This window comes from Haliotis rubra, unplaced genomic scaffold (genome assembly GCF_003918875.1).
Source record: "Haliotis rubra isolate DU_JTF1 unplaced genomic scaffold, ASM391887v1 Scf342, whole genome shotgun sequence".
Classification (NCBI taxonomy): domain Eukaryota; kingdom Metazoa; phylum Mollusca; class Gastropoda; order Lepetellida; family Haliotidae; genus Haliotis; species Haliotis rubra.
Window position 1 is genome coordinate 542,122 of NW_025767016.1, and position 22,882 is coordinate 565,003.

Here is a 22,882-nt window from a genome sequence, read left to right on the forward strand (position 1 = left end):
GTAACTGTCAGTCACTAGCTGCATGGCTCAGAGTAGTAGGGGTGGACAGAGTATTTTGTCAGACAATTCTTTCCCAGATTCTGAAAATGATTAGTCCTGGGCCCACAAAAAATGTCTTTGCAGTTCTAAAATATGAAACATTACACATAAATCGAATTAGGAAAGTAAGCTATGTCAAGTATATCCTTTATCATCTGTGTCTTCTCTGTCGAGTGTGCGGGACCCTTGAAGATCCGGGTTAAAATTGATCTTCAGTAACCCATGCTTGTCGTAAGCGGCGACTGTCGGGATCGGGTGGTCAGGCTCGCTGAAGTAGTTGACACATGTCATCGTATCCCAGTTACGTAGATCGATGTTCATGTTGTCATCACTGAATTGTCTGGTCCAGACTCGATTACTTACAGACCGAGGCGTGAAACAAACCTACACTCACTCATACACACGAGTGTGCGGGACATATGGTTTGATGGTAATTAACTTTATACCAACCTACACTCCACTCATACGAGTGTGCTCATACACTCCTCTCATACACACGAGTGTGCGGGACATATGGTTTGATGGTAATTAACTTTATACCAACCTACACTCACTCATACACACGAGTGTGCGGGACATATGGTTTGACGGTAATTAACTTTATATCAACCTATCTCACGATGTCTTTACGGATTTCACTATCTAATATAACCGATTGATTTCCACATTAGCAGATCTAAATGGCGGCGTTGTCAAATTACACGTCAATCGTGTTCTTGTGTGGGGATTATTGCGATATGTGGCATGTCTAATATAAACAACACATGGCGGTATTACTTCCCCACAGAATATCTATATCAGGGGGCATGTCAGCAGAGTACTTCCCACTTCAGCGGATCCTGCTCTGGAAGCATGTTCGTGTAATATCTGGCACATGTTGAACAGAGTGAGATACAAAATGGCAGTTCCTCACGTATGTGTATAACATGGTGTCTGCAATAACGTATGTTGAAATCGTTTCTGATAATTTCACTTGATAGGATTTTTGTTGTTGTTTAACGCCGCTCTCGGCAATATTGCAGGTGAATGACGGTGGTCTGTACATAATCGAGTCTGGACCAGACAATCCAGTGATTGAAATTATGAGCATCTTGGGATACGATCACAAGCATTATCCAAGCCAGCTAACCTTAACCCCCTCTATTTGCAGGACAAACATGGCTTGCTTCAAACCAGTTGTAACCCGCACCTTCACGGACTACAGTGCCAATAAGACGTCTCAAACACACCCAGCAATGAGTTTTCATACCAAGGGGCATGAGTGTCTGTGTGTTTGGAACGTATTTACATGAAAGGGATCAGTATCATTTAACTAACATAGATGCGAAACTAGATGCATCTTAAACATAACACCACAATTCCAGGACAAGAGGACAATTGAGCTGCCACAACAGCCCAAGTTTGACTTCACCAACAAAGGTACTTGAGAGATGACAACTCGTCCCCCTGGTCCCGGGGCCATTACCCATCTGGTGATGTGAGGGCCCGCTGCAACAAAGTATTCAATATGTGTGTCACAATAATAGGCTTCCCTTCACTGAGATCTGTGGAATGAATCTTGTGGCAATATTTCCAGGAACAGGCAGACTCCGACATGGGTAATGTCTGATCAAGTGTAGTGTCAGTACTATGCTGTTGTAAGGAAATACTGCCAGATGAACATATCAGCTGGAACTGGTGAGGTATTGAAATACTGCCAGATGAACATATCAGCTGGTACTGGTGAGGTATTGAAATACTGCCAGATGAACATATCAGCTGGTACTGGTGAGGTATTAAAATACTGCCAGATGAACATATCAGCTGGTACTGGTGAGGTATTAAAATACTGCCAGATGAACATATCAGCTGGTACTGGTGAGGTATTAAAATACTGTCAGATGAACATATCAGCTGGTTCCTGGTGAGGTAATAAAATACTGTCAGATGAACATATCAGCTGGTACTGGTGAGGTATTAAAATACTGTCAGATGAACATATCACCATACTAGTGAGGTATTAAAATACTGCCAAATGAACATATCAGCTGGTACTGGTGAGGTATTAAAATACTGTCAGATGAACATATCAGCTGGTACTGGTGAGGTATTAAAATACTGCCAGATGAACATATCAGCTGGTACTGGTGAGGTATTAAAATACTGCCAGATGAACATATCAGCTGGTACTGGTGAGGTATTAAAATACTGCCAGATGATCATATCAGCTGGTACTGGTGAGGTATTAAAATACTGTCAGATGAATATATCAGCTGGTACTGGTGAGGTATTAAAATACTGCCAGATGAACATATCAGCTGGTACTGCAGTCTCTTCCCACAGAGGTTACTTGTCATATCTTCCTACGAACCTCTGTTCTAATACGGCCATATTTCCCGGTTCTCGTAAAATCCCCTTGCGGCAAAAGATCGCAACACGAATTATCTCCCTTCTTTCTATCCAATCAGAACACGTGTTACATCGACTTAGATTCAACTTGACTAACACAAGCAAATGTGGGGCCAAAAATATCCCCCATCTGCCGGGGACTTGTGTTGATGTTACACACAAGACGTTTAATGGCTAGCTTGTCAGTTGTCAACGAGGGCGATGGAGACGCCATCCGCCATAAAATGACTGGTGTGATCCGCCATACGGAAATTACTGTGACTGAGTTCTGTGAACATATTAGAACAAACGTTGCGCATATCAGCTGGTACCGGGAAGAGATGAACATATCAGCTGGTACTCAGATGAACATATCAGCTGGTATGGTGAAAAAATACCGCCAGATGAACATATCAGCTGGTACTGGTGAGGCATTAAAATCGCTGATTGATGAACATATCAGCTGGTACCGGTGAGGTATTAAAATACCGCTCACACCATGAACATATCAGCTGGTACGTGGTGAGGTATTACAATAACCCTGTCAGATGAACATATCAGCTGGTACTGGTGAGGTATTAAAATACTGCCAGATGAACATATCAGCTGGTACTGGTGAGGTATTAAAATACTGTCAGATGAACATATCAGCTGGTACTGGTGAGGTATTAAAATACTGCCAGATGAACATATCAGCTGGTACTGGTGAGGTATTAAAATACTGTCAGATGAACATATCAGCTGGTACTGGTGAGGTATTAAAATACTGCCAGATGAACATATCAGCTGGTACTGGTGAGGTATTAAAATACTGTCAGATGAACATATCAGCTGGTACTGATGAGGTATTAAAATACTGCCAGATGAACATATGAGCTGGTACTGATGAGGTATTAAAATACTGCCAGATGAACATATCAGCTGGTACTGATGAGGTATTAAAATACTGCCAGATGAACATATCAGCTGGTACTGGTGAGGTATTAAAATACTGCCAGATGAACATATCAGCTGGTACTGGTGAGGTATTAAAATACTGTCAGATGAACATATCAGCTGGTACTGGTGAGGTATTAAAATACTGCCAGATGAACATATCAGCTGGTACTGGTGAGGTATTAAAATACTGCCAGATGAACATATCAGCTGGTACTGGTGAGGTATTAAAATACTGTCAGATGAACATATCAGCTGGTACTGGTGAGGTATTAAAATACTGCCAGATGAACATATCAGCTGGTACTGGTGAGGTGTTAAAATACTGCCAGATGAACATATCAGCTGGTACCGGTGAGGTATTAAAATACTGCCAGATGAACATATCAGCTGGTACCGGTGAGGTATTAAAATACTGTCAGATGAACATATCAGCTGGTACCGGTGAGGTATTAAAATACTGCCAGATGAACATATCAGCTGGTACCGGTGAGGTATTATCCTTTACTCCGTTAAAAAAATGTTACTTCAGCTATAATCTTTTTCGAATACTTTATTATTGTTGTTCTGCAAATCTGAAATGACAGTATCACTCAACATCATTTCGTTAATTGTTATTATGTGACTGACCGACCGCTGGTTATTAACAGAAAACTACAATGTGATATCGGCTGTATGTGGACAGCAGCTTGGCTTGTTTTAGATTAAACTCTTCTGCAAGTATCAGGATACAAAGCACCAATAAGTATGACATACACATTATCTGTTTATAATCATAACCAGGGTGGTAACTGAGACAACCGTACATTTCGAATCATTAACGATTACAGACTTTGGGGGAGCGTTTTCATATTTTAATATGTGAACAAGAGCAAATCTCTGAACAAAACTGATTTTCATGGATGCATATAGAACAGTACAAATATAGAATAAAGTCGTGCGCCGGGAACGTCTTACTTTGAATTCCTTTATCTTATTATTCAACGTTTCAAGAAATGATTTACTACTCATTTATGTATTTGATCGTATGAAAGGTTCACATCTTGACGTTGTAAGGAAGAGCAAAAATTACATGTCAGCAATTAAACATGTCTAATCATTTATAGCAACACGTTTCAGCTTCTTAAATACTTCACAGGACCTACTCGAGTTTCCATTTCCGAAGAACAAAGTTTAGGTCTAACGTTAAAATATTTGACAGCCTTCATTTACAGGTTTTGTATATAATACATGTATGTAATAACATTGTTTTGGTGCATGCGGCATGCGGGCACCTGTGGCTTCAAGAATAAATATACTGTAGCTTGTTACTTTATAGATAACTGTATTTATAAAATGTTACTAATTTATGCAAAGCAATTACAATGACACATGTTATATTTGGTATTACACTTTATCAGTAAAGTACAGTCTAGACCACGGACCTGTCAGAGGGGTACACAGAGTCCGTGGTCTAGATTACCAGTTGTCTGACTTCCATGTTTTGTGAAAGCTGCGCTAGCTGAGTGAGTTAAATGGATGACTTTTGGCGATTAGATGCCTGACTCTGGGGTTGTGGGTTCGAATCCCGGATGGGACTCAACCCATCTAAAGCACTAGAACCTATATTTTACTGAAAAGGGGTAATCCCAAATATAACATATGTTACATTTGACCACTTTCTAAATGGCATTGTGCATTCATAAGTGTAATGAGAATTGAAACATTGTTTACCCATAACTTTTACAGCCTCATATTAATGACTACAAGTAACAACTTGACAATACTATTGCAAACTTACTTCTCAGCGTTAAACTAATGATCTTTCAAATTCGTTGGAAGGGAGGGCTTAAACTACAGGGCGCCTCAACAACTACTTATCATGCGCTGTTATCCATCCAATAAAGGTGAACTTCTGAACCTGAGATGATCATCTATTTTCTCATCATTTCCTAGGAGTGGTATGATTTGAATGCAGCGTTTGAAAAATAGATAAAAGCATTACTTGATAATGAACTCCGACTTACAAATTGTTCAAACAGATTCAATGTCAGGACTACCCACTCCGTCACTGACTAGCTCCCTTCGACTCCAGCTGGACCGGGAAGTGGACTCCATGAGTGAGTGAGTGACTGACTGACGTCATTGTTGAAATTAATGCCAGCATCCTGACTTTTATATAAAATATATAACACTGTTCCTTCATCATATCAAATTATGTTAGTGAAAATATTCTTTTAGAATTTAGTACGAATTAATACGTTCGTTTGACGTCTTTACTATTCATGCATCTGAAAATTAATTATGTTTTTTTCCTAAATATATCTGCCATCTCTGTTTCAGGTGTATAACGGATTAGCAGAAACTGTTGCTACGTTTTCAGCTATCTGTTAAATTTTGTATTGTAAGATACCTAAACGTGCGTATAAAAAACGATGATTTTATAAGTATAGTATATTTTACATGTACAAAATGCTTCCAATCTTTGTCTGATCTTCATCCGTCATCTGCACAGCTTGACATGGAACTACGTGAGAAAATAAGGTTGAATTCGCAACAAGCTTTAAGCTGATAAAAAATCGTAATTAATCTTTTAATTTCAATTTCAGGGTAATCTAACTGAAAAGTCTGAAAAAGTTGAAGCGAAAAAATAAAGTCTTAAATCTGAACTACTCAAAACACTTTCAATCGTGTTAAAAAACGAAACCAAATTGTTTTTGGTGCTGTTTATTGCAAATTAAGGTTTCGTAAAGAGCTCCCGAGATTGCAGCATTCGATTAGAGCCTGATAGATATCACCCTTGTTATAATGCCCGTCCGGAGTCTTCATTAGTGCTCAGGGGTTCCTCTTCTTTGATGTACAGAGGATAAGCGTTGAGGCGACGTGGAGCACGGCCTGACTGACGCGCCGCTCTCTGCGCGTTTAGAGACGCGAGCATTTACTGCCAGTGATTGGCGAACTTCTGGCCCTAGGAATTAACTCATTATCGCCATGTCAGAAAAGGCTTCCAATTTAATTAATTACACTAATATGAAGGACAAATATTTGCCAGAGTGTCTTATTGTTGCTACTTGTGAAACTGACAAGCCTCCTCCGCACCCCAGCATTGATTAAACAAGGCCAAATTCGCCGAGATAATGAAATCAATAGCGCTAATAATCATATCAAGGAAGCTGTGGTTTAATTACAACTGAGCGACTCGTGGCGGGAGAAATTAGTGCGGTCACGTGGGGCGATGACGTCACACGTGGAGTAATAGATCGCTGGTAATCGAACTGATAATTGCAAGAAATGACTTCATCAATTTTACAAATATTTTATGGTTTGTGTCTCGCTTTCTGACGGCTCTCGTCAATCATGACAAGCATTGTAGACTGGGAGTTTGTAGTTGCTGCGATGCACGGATTATACAGACTTTATCTTAGCCATGTTGTAGACAAATCTAGCAGAGAACGATGAAATAGTGAATTAAATGTGTTTATCCAACACGTGAAATAAGTCCATACTCTGCTGTCTGATTTGGGGGTAATTTGTGCATGTCTTTGTTTTGAACGACTGTCCATAGACACAAGGATAGGATGCGATACGACTTGGACCTATCTGGTAGTTCACTGACTGGGCTCTGTCTAGTGGTAGACTGTCTGTAGAAGAAGCGGTGTTTTGTGTGGGACGGTGGTCGCTTGTTTCCTACAAAACGTTTTAGGAATCGGTTTCCAATCCAGGTAATATAATGATTTCCCCAGCGTCTGGGGGGATTAACCCCCTTGGTCTGTATCTCAACAGCTGACAGGGGGATGCTAGTTTGTTTTTCACCAATTACAGCCATTCACACAGAAGTAGCAAGCTAGCTAGCGGATGTGTCTCGTAATTTCTTATTGAGTAATTGGATTAGTGCGGAGACAAGTCATGCACAGTCTCCCACTCACAGGCGCGAGGAATGTGAGGGCCGCGCTCACCAAACAGAACTGGAGTGGTAACAGAGATGTTGGGGGTTCCTGGTGACCCCAGGGGTAGGGGGAGAGGCAGTTGGCTAGTCTTTGGTCCGAGTAGGCACGTCGGCTACATAGAGTTCCTCAACATCTCACGTTTCAACCTTTGTTTATCGCTAAGGCGATTGTTCAGAAATAGTTTTACAAATACACATTAAATTGTTTCGGCAAACATATTAGCCGGTTTTTTGACATGGGTACCATAAACGTCATTGGGTGTACAGAACATTAGCTTATCGATCGTTTGACCGGTTACTTCTCAGTTCTTGAACGAAAAGGTTGCCTGTTACGGAATTATCGAAGGGGGTTGAGTGTTAGAGTTTATGCTGTGTTACGTGAGTGTAAACATCCCCAAACGTCTTTCCCTCCTCGACAGGGCGGGATATCCCGACAGCAGCACGGCTACTGGATCAGCGACTGTGACACCCGTTTGTTTATAGCCCCTATCAGATGACCCTGGGGTTACACTCACTCCCCGTCACTTGCACCTTGTTACAAGCATGAGAACTAACACCCACAGGCATTGAGAAGCAAGTTGTTGTGATCAAGTGAATTAAAATCATCACGTTTGGTAACAAATTTAATTTTGATTGCCTACAGGTGTCCTGTAATCGATCACATGGTAATAAAGGTAAGCGGGGGACAAGTGGTGTAGATACGTGACGTGGAGCGGGTTATAGCACCAACCCCTGTCAAATGCAGCGCGCCCCCTCAGGTTGAGGGGGGCTCCGGGGACATGTTGCGTATTTTATGGCTACTCCTCTCATTCTGCAGACATGCTTACTCACAGAAAATAGACAATGTGTTTCCATGCAGTTCGGCCCTCTTGTAATGTAATGGAAGATTTATATGTTGTTTATGTTACGATATGACAACAGCGGACATTAATCATGTGTTCGCGTGATTATACTTAGCACTACCACTACCTATACTCACTGGCTTCGGCTATATATATATATCAAGAATATCAAGGGGCACTATCCACTGGCTTCAACTGGAGTTTTGTACCGTTTTCAAAAAATATTCTAGCTGTATCATGACGGGGAGAGGCATGTGTGAAATCGAGCCCATGTCTTCGAAGTGACGAGAAAACCCTTTCACTACTAGGCTACCCCAAGGCTCCTGGCTTTAACTGAATATACCAGCAAAATAATGGGACATTTCCAGCAATATCACGGGGTAGTATCTGTTTCCTTTAACACAATATCACGGGGCATTACCCACTGGCATCAACTTAATATTCCACACAATATCACGGGGCGCTACCCCATTGGCTACAACTGAATATTCCACACAATATCACGGGGCGCTACCCCATTGGCTACAACTGAATATTCTACACAATATCACGGGGCGCTACCCCATTGGCTACAACTGAATATTCCACACAATATCACGAGGCATTACCCACTGGCATCAACTTAATATTCCACACAATATCACGGGGCGCTACCCCATTGGCTACAACTGAATATTCCACACAATATCACGGGGCGCTACCCATTGGCTACAACTTAATATTCTACACAATATCACGGGGCGCTACCCCATTGGCTACAACTGAATATTCTACACAATATCACGGGGCGCTACCCCATTGGCTACAACTTAATATTCTACACAATATCACGGGGCGCTACCCCATTGGCTACAACTGAATATTCTACACAATATCACGGGGCGCTACCCCATTGGCTACAACTGAATATTCCACACAATATCACGGGGCGCTACCCACTGGCTTCAACTTAATATTCTACACAATATCACGGGGCGCTACCCCATTGGCTACAACTGAATATTCTACACAATATCACGGGGCGCTACCCCATTGGCTACAACTTAATATTCTACACAATATCACGGGGCGCTACCCCATTGGCTACAACTGAATATTCCACACTATATCACGGGGCGCTACCCACTGGCTTCAACTTAATATTCTACACAATATCACGGGGCGCTACCCCATTGGCTACAACTGAATATTCTACACAATATCACGGGGCGCTACCCCATTGGCTACAACTGAATATTCTACACAATATCACGGGCCCCATTGGCTACTGAATATTCCCACAATATCACGGGGCATTACCCACTGGCATCAACTTAATATTCCACACAATATCACGGGGCGCTACCCCATTGGCTACAACTGAATATTCCACACAATATCACGGGCGCTACCCATTGGCTTCAACTGAATATTCTACACTGAATATCACAATATCATGGGCGCTACCCCATTGGCTACAACTGAATATTCTACACAATATCACGGGGCGCTACCCCATACCCATTGGCTACAACTGAATATTCCACACAATATCACGGGGCGCTACCCACTGGCTTCAACTGAATATTCTACACAATATCACGGGGCGCTACCCCATTGGCTACAACTTAATATTCTACACAATATCACGGGGCGCTACCCCATTGGCTACAACTGAATATTCTACACAATATCACGGGGCGCTACCCCATTGGCTACAACTGAATATTCCACACGATATCACGGGCGCTACCCACTGGCTTCAACTTAATATTCTACACAATATCACGGGGCGCTACCCCATTGGCTACAACTGAATATTCCACACAATACCATGGGCACTATCCCATTCTCTTTAACTTAATATTCCACACAATATCACGGGGCGCTACCCCATTGGCTACAACTGAATATTCCACACAATATCACGGGGCGCTACCCACTGGCTTCAACTTAATATTCTACACAATATCACGGGGCGCTACCCACTGGCATCAACTTAATATTCCACACTATATCACGGGGCGCTACCCCATTGGCTACAACTGAATATTCCACACAATATCATGGGCACTATCCCATTGGCTTCAACTTAATATTCCACACAATATCATGGGGCGCTACCCCATTGGCTTCAACTGAATATTCCACACAATATCATGGGCACTATCCCATTGGCTTCAACTGAATATTCCACACAATATCATGGGCACTATCCCATTGGCTACAACTGAATATTCCACACAATATCATGGGGCGCTACCCCATTGGCTACAACTGAATATTCTACACAATACCATGGGCACTATCCCATTCCCTTTAACTTAATATTCTACACAATATCACGGGGCGCTACCCCATTGGCTACAACTGAATATTCCACACAATATCACGGGGCGCTACCCACTGGCTTCAACTTAATATTCTACACAATATCACGGGGCGCTACCCCATTTGGCTACAACTGAATATTCCACACAATACCATGGGCACTATCCCATTCTCTTTAACTTAATATTCCACACAATATCATGGGCACTACCCCATTGGCTTCAACTTCATATTCCACACAATATCAAGGGCACTATCCCATTCTCTTTAACTTAATATTCCACACAATATCATGGGCACTACCCAATTGGTTTCAACTTAATATTCCACACAATACCATGGGCAAGTGTAAACGAGTACCTTTGGTCGGTCATTGAGGGTACTCCAGCAACAAGTATACATGGGTAGCATTATTTGAACACTGGAGGTTCTATAGCAGGAAGTGTAAAGGAATAACTCTAGGAAATACATTTTGACTTTGGAAGAACTGCAAAACCTTGAAAGCTTTGAGCATAATAACGCATTCGAGCAGGTACTTTGTTCTTCTAAATATGTCTGTGTTGATGCACCATTTTGAATAGCTTCTTTTTGTCAATAGATTTCTGCAAAGACTACTATACGGGACTATGGGGGTAACTGAAATATGACTAGTTCTTAAAGTTGTTCAGTTTTAGTTGTATTTAAACCCTGAACTTCATTATATTTGTTGTTAATGAGACGGAGAAAACACGCACGTGTCAGTTCCTCACAAGATGAGAGGTAATTTGTTTTTGCCTGGATGCAAACAGTTTGAACTTTATATACTGGAGCCGAGCTTGGTTCGGGGATATTGGCCACGTTTGTACCTTAACCCGCGAAGGTCCGGGTTAGAATGAACCTTCAGTATTCCATGCTTGTCGTAAGGGGCGACTAACGGGATCGGGTGGTCAGGCTCGCTGGCTTGGTTGACACATGACATTGTCATCGGTTCAATATTTCGCAGATCGATACTCGTGATGTTGATCACTCGATTATTCACAGACCGCCGCCATATATCTGGAATATTGTTGAGTGCGACGTAAAACTAAACTCACTCACTCACTCATTTTGGTACCTTAGTAGCCAGTCATTGCGTTGAAACATTTTTGTGTACTCCGGTTACCCCAAATTCACTGCCGATTGTAAAATCTGATGTGAATAGAGAATGGTAGCTGCATTGTTAAACAGGCTGTTTTCAGTAAGGTGTGTAGCAAACATTAATATCGGGACAAACTGCTGATAACATACATTCAAGGGGCCAACCAATATTGCATGCTTTCTTTAATAATGCATTCAGAGCTTCAGTTGCAAGCATGTGATATCCTAACAGGGTTCTCAGGGAGGTATTTTTGTAACTGCTGTGAAAATATAGAATACAAGAACAGAAACTGTATCGAAAATAACATATTCCCAGACAGTATTCACGTATAGTTGTGGGCAGACTTAGGTGAAGCCTGGAGCAGTCAGTCTGAGTTATCATATAGCCCCGTCTTTCATTGAATAGTTACATGGTGAAACTAGTGGGTGAGTGAGTGAGTGTTAACGCCATTTTCAACAGTAATATAACTCACGTTATATCACGGCGTGCCAGCACTATCTGGGAGGAAAGCCAGAAGTGATGCAGGCAGTAGGTTCCCATCAGTTGGGTGACACCCGATAACACAAGCATAATGCTGAGGATCAAAAACAAGGAGATCTGTGTTTTATGAAGCTAATAAACTGTTATTTTTTTATAAAACCCCTGAGTCGCCTAGACTATTGCCGTAAAAAAGGTTTTTAAGCGAGCAGCCCCGCACCTGGGTCGAATGTTTGTTTTCTCCGTGTAGACATATTGAACAATAATTGCCAACTAACTGCCACAATCACAGATGAATTAACGCCATTACCCGAAGGAGAGCACACAACGGATTACTTCTTGTTATTTCGTATGGTGCAGTTGGAACTTCGTCAACTACGGCTGAATATACCTAGACTTGATTAGACCGGCGTCTTTGAAGTGCCTCTTTTCTGTTCCAATCAACGTAATTTAATATCCGTTCATATGACAGAAGGACTTATTTAAATCAAGTCTTATCAATTCGCCCCAAGCCAATTGCCGACTCAATGACTTTGTAATTTGACTGAAACATTTTAATACCTCTTTTGTCGCAATCAAATTTCGAGTCAATCGAAACTTGAAAGCGCGAGGTCTAGATTTGTGTGGGGTTTTCTGTGCCCCTTAACCCTTCCACAGCCTTAACCTGTCCTCCCACCCCCAGCCCCCACACGGTCAGGAGCCCCTCCCGTCCCTCTACACGCAGGCCAGGGCGAGATGACGTTTATAGCGGCCTTCAAAGAACACAGTATCGTAAAGCTGCCGATCTCCTCAGCCTTTTAGACGATTATATGGACGAATGAGCGATTAATTGTCTTTGAGCAAACACCATTGTTTCTTATCAGTACAGCAGACCAACTTCCTCTTACACAATTCATTAACATGTGTTGGTTACTTCACTGCTGGGTTATCTGACGCTCCTTATGATAACCATTCACCATTGATTACTACATGTATTTTCCTTCACTAAATTCACATATAGACTTTTTGCAAGGTTGTTTCCGTTTTTACTAAGAAACTCGGTTGAGTACATACAAAGCGATATGGTTAGAACACATCGATTATGTGTCTCTATATATTTCCCCTTCTTGTTCCAGAAGGGTCTCAAAAACTATTTCTTTGAATGTATTTTTAAAATATACCTTTTATTATAAGATTGAGTAAATGTAGATCGTTCTCCAAACACAAAACTTTATCAATGTTAGTTTACAGTTTACGTGACTGATGCATGTACTTTGAAATCCTTGCTGTATCAGGACAGCGAGTGAGTTGGGCCAATCTTTGGTTGCTGGTAATCCATCTATATAGTGAGTGAGTTGCTGCTTTTAGCAATATTCCCGCAATATCACGGTGGGGCGCTTCACACATTGTACCCATGTGAGGAATCAAACCCGGATCTTCGGCGTGACGATCAAACCCTTAATCACAAGGCTAGTCCACTGCCATATCTATACAGTAATGACAAATATGTGATCACTCACTCATCCTACCATCTTGGTACTTGTTCACAGCCTTTAACAGGTGCTGGACGTGGGCAATGAATTCTGCAATATAATGTAACACATCTGACACCCTCATGTATACAGTGAACACTAGGGGAACAGAAGATCTTGTAACACTAGTCCAGCAGTATCACCCATATACCACACATGGAAATATCGAACCTTGACGACCGGACACTTTTACATTTATGCTGTCCCACCGCCCATCGATTGTCATGCGTTATTGACATCGGTACGTGTGTCCGCCACATTAGGAACACAGTTAAGGTGTGGTCGTCCTACAGATGTGCAGCCTTCAATATAGACATTTAACTGTTTCTAACCCATCAACTGCATGAAGGCCCATAATTAAAAAGGTACATACGCGTACGCACATACACACGCATAAACATAACACACGCATGCACGTACGCACGCACGCACACACGCGGAAACTCGTACATACATGATCTGTTCCATGGTAGCATTCATAAAGAGAGTAATAATGAAATGAAAACGGAATCTAAACAGAAAAAAAAACAGATTCGAGGTACCGTATCACTTTTTTGTAAGAGGACCGGGGGATTCATCCCAGTGGGTATTAGAGAAACTATATGGGAATTGGCTCAAAATATTGCCCTTGGTTTCTGTTGGGAGGTATTAATCCAAGGGACATAACTCCAGCTGTATTTGGTTTACACTGGGTCGTGAAACCGTCACCCGTCAGTGGTTCTAAGGTTCCATCCCCTACACCACCAATGAAGACGTTTCTTAAGACAGTTTTGAATATACTTGTATATTATTTAATATTCACATTCATCTAACTCAAACAACAATGTACGATATTGCAAATGTTCGCAGAAGCAGAGGTTATGCCTGTTTTCCATTGATTTATATAGTCACTGTCCTATCTGCACACAGACTCACACACCACACGCACGTCGTATACGTACGTAGTTAGCTATTTATATATTTCTTGTGCATCATATGCCAGCTATTACGAGCTGGGTTACCCAGTGTCTCTGAAGAACACCGATCTGCAAAACATGTGTCACTTCAACGAAATGATCATCGGAACATATTGAGATAAAACTGCTGCACGCCTACTGTAAAATGTACATGTATCTGTTATTTCAGCTCAGACAGGTTTTGAAAACTGCTCTCAGTATACTTGTTGAATTTGTTGAATTTGTGCCGGTGGCGATTTTCGTTGTCAGGCTACAGCGTGATCGAAGATATTTTATGACACTTCATTAAGTACATGACTAATGGTCTCATGATCCCTTTCTGTAGACTGAGTCGCTAACCGACTATTGATTTTATCAACACAACACATAGCACCCAATGTAGAGACATCGAGATTTATATAGTATTCAGAGCAGCCCTGACATTACCAGATCTCGGGGTAGGTACACAGTCTCACAACGGCAGGAGTCGGAGTAGTCTCCCTTTGATTGATAGTCACGTATCGGCGCCGGAGGGAAAACGTCATGGTTCGGCCTGTCGTTGACGCAACAGAATTTCAACTATCTTGGTCATGTTGAATAAGTGTAACGCCATTACGAAAGTGCTACTTTTTCTTTAAAAGCAATATTTATACAAAGACAGGGATTTCTAGAGGACTCAATTTCTGTTTCAGTTGAGGGTTTCAGTAAAGGCACAGACTGAAATCACGAAACCTATCCCAGCTTCACCTGCAGACACGCTGCGAGTGAGTGAGTGAGTGAGAATTGGGTGGGTGGGTGAGTGTGTGAGTGAGTGAGAATTGGGTGGGTTAGTGAGTGAGTGAATGAATGAGTGAGTATGTTAATGACACTAATCTTTCTGGAACATGGGATGAAACAATGCTTCATTAAGTAGAAATGTCAACATGACCTGTTTGACACTTTGCTAACAACCACTGCACTCTCTACACTCATACAAATAAATGATGACTGGACAGTTTAAATATTGAGTGAGGTGAGTGAGGGAGGGAGTGAGAATGTGTGAAGACTGAACAGGTTTTGGCCTGAGTTTGGAAATACACGTACAGTTCAAATATTGAGTGAGTGAGTTAACATTAACTGTGCTTTTAACCACATTTCAGTGATAAGAGGTGTGACTTTGTATGACAGATATATCTAGTGATGCTGGTCCTTATGACGCCAATGACATCCAACTGAATGGTGCTAACCAAGGAAAATAACCTGGACCCTTATTCTCGAAACGTTCGTAGCCCTAAGAATTCTTAAGTTTGATCGTATCCAATGTATTAAGAATGGGCTTATGAAGTTCGTATGGCTACGAACGTTTCGCGAATAGCTAGCCAGAACGAATCTGCGATTCGAACCCACGACCGTATATCCTAGTACAGCGCTGTACGTTAGGCCACGTTAACCTCTGGGCCACATGCCTGTCACTTCTATGTTTCCTGGGGTGTTAAAGTCTTTGAACAAGTACCATGACGGTGAGAGTCTCAGGATAAGACGGGTAGACTTCATATTGAAATGTTCAATATTGACCACATCTTCGTTTTGAAAAAATCCCACGTATATTTGTTTTATAATGAAATTTACACCAAATGTAAGACAGTATAGGATCGTGTTTTAACTCTTCACTCGGGTTTATGAACTGTTTTGTCATTAAAATATACACATCAATGTCCTCGTACTCATCATGTGTTTGTACTTATCACATTGGGAACAATAAAAAAAAATGTACTCGTACAAACTATACACAACATAAATGGTTTGATTCTCTTGACACAAACAAGATAATCTGCGGTTCTGACTCACGCAATAAAGTTATTGTTAGTAATAAGAACATTCTTTCCCTACCTCAATCCATCAAAAATAGATGCACCCAGACGATCTCAAACGCCCTTGTTTATTTAGAAAACAAAACCCTCATAAATATTTCAGAAACGCACAAGAAGCACTTTACATTAATATTCAAAATTATGTTTTCTGACAAAATTCACACAGTGAAACTGTTGACGAACTGACTGGTGGTAAGTCCATTTCCGCCATGCATCGCCCCGTCAACATTAATGCCCTCTTCTACGATCTGTGTTATGTGACCGAGTCGTTATAAACGTGACAGGGAGAATTATTCACCTGCTATAACAGCTAACATTTAACCATTAAATTTCCCCACAGACAATTCATCCACCCGGTGTTTCCAGTGCATGACACGTGGGTACATTAAACGGCCAATCTCGCCATCTCAATGGGTCCTCTCATTGGGTGTTGGTGGCCTTGCTTCTCTCTTAAAGTTGATCTCGTTCTATCCTTGGCCGCCGAGGCATACAGTCCGCACTAACTACACTTTAATGATGTCTGTATTGCTTAATTTGTACTTGTAGATTGCAAATACCCCGGCGTTCAGACACCGGTCAGGTGGAGGGTGCCAGTCTCGCTGTAAAACAAGTTCAAGGACAGTTTGTGTGGGTACAGCCACCCAGGCTGTTTGCCACAGCGATGGTTCAACTACTCGTACAAATTGGTCAGCGTGAGGGTCGATCCGTCCGTATAACCTTTCCCGCTGAAGGTCCATCCAAGGAGACATCTTGTCACATTGAAAGTCCATCCACCGGGACAGCTTGTCACATGGAGGGTCCATCCACCCGTATAGCTTGTCACATGGAGGGTCCATCCACCGGGACAGCTTGTCACATGGATGGTCCATCCACCTGAACATAATTGTATCAGCATGAGGGTCCGTCTAACCGTTTAGCTTGACACAGTGATGGGACAGTTACCCGTCAACCTCTCACAGTGAGGGTCAATTATCCGCACATCTTGTGACAGTGAGGGTCCACTTACCGGGACATCTACCCAGGTCCTTGTACCCGTATAGCTGATCACAATATGGGTCCAACTACCCGTAAAGCTTGTCACAGTGAGGGTTAATCTACCCTTACAATTTGTCAGCGAGAAGGTCCGTCTACCCAGAGAGCTTGCCATAGTGAAGGTCCATCCACCCGACATCGACACTGTGAGGATCCATCTACCCGACAACCTGTTACCGCGAGTGTCTATCTACCCGACAACCTGTTACCGCGAGTGTCCATCTTCCCGACAACCTGTTACCGCGAGTGTCCATCTACCCGACAACCTGTTACCGCGAGTGTCCATCTACCCAAACGTGTTACCGCAAGTGTTCATCTACCACAACGTGTCATAGTGAAGGTCCATCGTCCCGAACCGTTTGTCACAGTGAGGATCCATCTACCCGACTACGTGTTACCGTGAGTGCCCATCTACCCGGACATTTTCTGACAGTGAGGGTTCATCTACCCGACATATTGACACAGTGAGTGTCCATCTACCCGTACAACGTTTCACGAGCAGTGTCCCTGACTGGGATAAGTTGTCACAGTAACGGTACCATATTGCCCATAGAGCTTTTCACAGTGAAGGTGCCCATCTACCCGGAGAGACACGGCTGGCTCGTTATGGTAATCGCTGCTTCTAGGAGCAGATTAATGGCGGGGCAGGACGACTTGAATTACACATAATTTCAAAATTGTGTGTGGAGGTGAGAAGCCGCGAGATGCGTAACGAATTGCAGTGATACCGAAGGTGATACGACATTAGCGGTATTTGTAGCTGTCAATCTGTCTCGGGGACACGAGCTGGATCGGATGGACTTAAGTGACAATAACTGCCATAATGTTTATCTTGCTGAAGTCGTCAGCACACGCCGACATATAATATACATCATGCATACGTTAGCAGTTACCTGCATCGTTAACTCAGGTAATAGTCGAACCCCCTGTCACATCCGTGTACATACGGGTAAGACTTACTGCTCTCACAGACCGCTCATCTCCAACAAATACACCTTAGGCACATCATCTGATACAGTATCTGATCATAGAGGCTGATCATCTGAAATACTAATACCTAGGCTGCTCTGCTGATACAGACATACCACAGACCGTTCTGCTGATACAGATATATCACAGACCGTTCTGCTGATACAGATATATATCAGGCTGTTCTGCTGAGACAGATATATCACAGACCTTTCTGCTCATATTGATATATCACAGACCGTTCTGCTTATACAGATATATCACAGACTGTTCTGCTGATACAGATATATCACAGACCGTTCTGCTGATACAGATATATCACAGACTTTTCTGCTGATAAAGATATATCACAGGTTGTTCTGCTGAGACAGATATATCACAGACCTTTCTGCTGATACAGATATATCACAGCCGTACGGCTGATACAGATATATCACAGGCTCGTCTGCTGAGACAGAATAGCACAGGCTGTTCTGCTGATACAGATATATCACAGGCTGTTCTGCTGAGACAGATATATCACAGGCTGTTCTGCTGAGACAGATATAAATCACAGGCTGTTCTGCCTAGACAGATATATCACAGGCTGTTCTGCTTAGACATATATATCACAGGCTCTTCTGCTGTGACAGATATATCACAGGCTGTTCTGAAACGACGGTGCTTGGATGCATGGGTGAAGGAAGGGCGGTTCGAACTGTATATAGGACGCCAAGGCTGGTCCAATATCAGAGACTGTATTTCATATGTCGTTCACGGGCATGGTCAAGTCTCCTGGAAAAGGTAAAAAGGAAACGAAATCGAGTATAACAAAAGTTCAGTGAGCAACGTAACGAAATAAAACATTGGGATCAAAAAGCTATCAGACATGTTCACAGGTTGTTCTACTGATACAGATATACCACAAGTCACTGATCTCTTAAAGATGTACCACAAGTCACTGAGCTCTTACAGATATACCTAAGGTCACTGAGCTCCTACAGATATACCACAAGTCACTGAGCCCCTACAGATACACCACAAATCACTGAGCTCTTACATATACACAACAAATCACTGATCTCTTACAGATATACCACAAGTCACTGAGCCCCTACAGATGTACCACAAGTCACTGAGCACCTACATAGATGTACCACAAGTCACTGAGCTTCTTACACTCACTGAGCCCCTACAGATGTACACCACAAGTCACTGAGCTCTTACAGATGTACCACAAGTCACTGAGCTCTTACAGATGTACCAACAAATCACTGATCTCTTACAGATATACCACAGGTCACTGAGCCCCTACAGATGTACCACAAGTCACTGAGCTCTTACAGATGTACCACAAGTCACTGAGCTCTTACATATACACCACAAGTCACTGAGCTCCTACAGATATACCACAAGTCACTGAGCCCCTACAGATGTACCACAAGTCACTGAGCTCTTACAGATGTACCACAAGTCACTGAGCTCTTACAGATGTACCACAAGTCACTGAGCTCTTACATATCAACTCACTGAGCTCTTACAGATATACCACAGGTCACTGAGCCCCTACAGATGTACCACAAAGTCACTGAGCTCTTACAGATGTACCACAAGTCACTGAGCTCTTACAGATGTACCACAAGTCACTGAGCTCCTACAGATATACCACAAGTCACTGAGCCCCTACAGATACACCACAAGTCACTGAGCTCTTACAGATGTACCACAAGTCACTGAGCTCTTACAGATGTACCACAAGTCACTGAGCTCTTACAGATGTACCACAAGTCACTGAGCCCCTACAGATGTACCACAAGTCACTGAGCTCTTACAGATGTACCACAAGTCACTGAGCTCTTACAGATGTACCACAAGTCACTGAGCTCTTACAGATGTACCACAAGTCACTGAGCTCTTACAGATGTACCACAAGTCACTGAGCTCTTACAGATGTAACACAAGTCACTGAGCTCTCACAGATGTACCACAGGTCACTGAGCCCTTACAGATGTAACACAGGTCACTGAGCTCTTACAGATGTACCACAGGTCACTGAGCTCTTACAGATGTAACACAAGTCACTGAGCTCTTACAGATGTACCACAAGTCACTGAGCTCTTACAGATGTACCACAAGTCACTGAGCTCTTACAGATGTACCACAGGTCACTGAGCTCTTACAGATGTAACACAAGTCACTGAGCTCTTACAGATGTACCACAAGTCACTGAGCTCTTACAGATGTACCACAAGTCACTGAGCTCTTACAGATGTACCACAGGTCACTGAGCTCTTACAGATGTAACACAGGTCACTGAGCTCTTACAGATGTGCCACAGGTCACTGAGCTCTTACAGATGTACCACAAGTCACTGAGCTCTTACAGATGTACCACAAGTCACTGAGCTCTTACAGATGTACCACAAGTCACTGAGCTCTTACAGATGTACCACAAGTCACTGAGCTCTTACAGATGTACCACAAGTCACTGAGCTCTTACAGATGTACCACAAGTCACTGAGCTCTTACAGATGTACCACAAGTCACTGAGCTCTTACAGATGTACCACAAGTCACTGAGCTCTTACAGATGTACCACAGGTCACTGAGCTCTTAGAGATGTACCACAAGTCACTGAGCTCTTACAGATGTAACACAAATCACTGAGCTCTCACAGATATAACGGGGCGGTGGGGTAGCCTAGTGGTTAAAGCCTTGGCTCGTCACGCCGAAGACCCGGGTTCGATTCCCCACATGGGCACAATGTGTTAAGCCCATTTCTGGTGTCCCCAGCCGTGATATTGCTGGAATATTGCTAAAAGCGGCGTAAAACTAAACTCAGTCACTGTCACATGTCACTGAGCTCTCACAGATGTACCAGAAATCTCTGAGCTCTCACAGATGTAACACAAGCCACTGAGCTCTCACAGATGTAACACAAATCACTGAGCTCTCACAGATGTAACACAAGCCACTGAGCTCTCACAGATGTAACACAAATCACTGAGCTCTCACAGATGTAACACAAGCCACTGAGCTCTCACAGATGTACCACAAATCTCTGAGCTCTCACAGATGTAACACAAGTCACTGAGCTCTCACAGATGTAACACAAGTCACTGAGCTCTCACAGATGTTACACAAGTCACTGAACTCCTACAGGTGTACGACTTTTGGGCAAAGACTGATATCCATTTTTTCATAGATCAGCCGGACGTAAAGAACTGCATTCTGACGTCAAAAGAGATCCGCTTGGCTTGCTGGCGAAGATAGGCGTTCAGTAAGGCATTTTGGCGCCGATAGGTGCCCGAATTAGATTTATGATTGGTTCTGACAAACCTTGGAATGATTTCGGTTTTCTTGTTGTTGATAAAAGCTTTTGGTTGACATTGTGGGTGATGCTTAGTTGACGGTTAGTTTAACTGGACAGAGACGAGGTCACCGTGGATGACTTGATCAATATGGTGCCGCAGGAAATATAGTGCGAGATGTTAAAATGTCGCGTCGTTGAAGATTAATTTGTATTTTTATTGACATGGTGGGTGATTTTATAACGTAAATTATATCCATTTGACATAATGGAACGTATATAGTCTATTGTACAGGGCAATGTTGACGATGTTGTGAGTTGGGCGTAGCTGAAGTTTAAACGACGTGGACACAGAAAGTGATGCTATAGAGTGGGCGTGGTTGGCGTTTGCAAACTGAACAAAGTGGATGACGGGAGAAAACTGGTGTGGTGGAGACATATTAATCTCCATCAAATGTAAGCATGCCATGGCATATCTCGGTCTGCTGAAGCCAATACGTATTTAGCAGAATACACTAGGATTCAATGTGGTTTTACGCAAAGTTGCAGTGTTTCGAAACATATCCATGGACTTGGTTATATTTTCACAAAACACCCTGTTTTAGTTGCCGTTTTCAGTTATCACTGCAAGCAAATGTGCCGCTAGATGAAGATATGGAGGGATGGTGCACAAATATGCACGTGTGATGACCTTCGTGATGACCATCAGAATCGGCGGCGATCATGACAACTTCCGGTCCAGATGTTTGCCCTGTCGGGGATGAGGAGTAGGGGGTGCGGCAGCAGCGGGCCTGGGAGGAGGAGCTGTCGTGGGGACTGATGTATGGGGTCAGATGCCTCCCACGGGATTAACCTCTAGCGCCCTCTGCCGAAACATCCCCAACTCCTCCCGACTACATCTCCCGACGAGTTTTGATGGCGTTTCTAACTTTTGTTGTGAATGTTTATTGACTCTGGGAACAATTGACGGTTGGGACGGGGTTGATATTTATGTCTTCTTCCATCACTGCGCCATGGGTCATCTATTTCTGGCCGAGCATTTCTCGATTCCGAACTAATCAAACCAGCGAACAAACCCTGAATCCTACAGATCGTAACTACTGATAAGCTTGACAACATATTAGCTTCCCCTTCAGAGCTCACTTCTCCATAGAGGCGCAAAAAGGCCCAGCGACCTGGAACTGGGGTCACGTGTTTGAGCCCGAGGCTAAAGGCTTCAGAGAGATCAACGTTAGTGCTATCATGGCGGACGATCGAACAACTTTATATTCTTGTATAGTTTTCT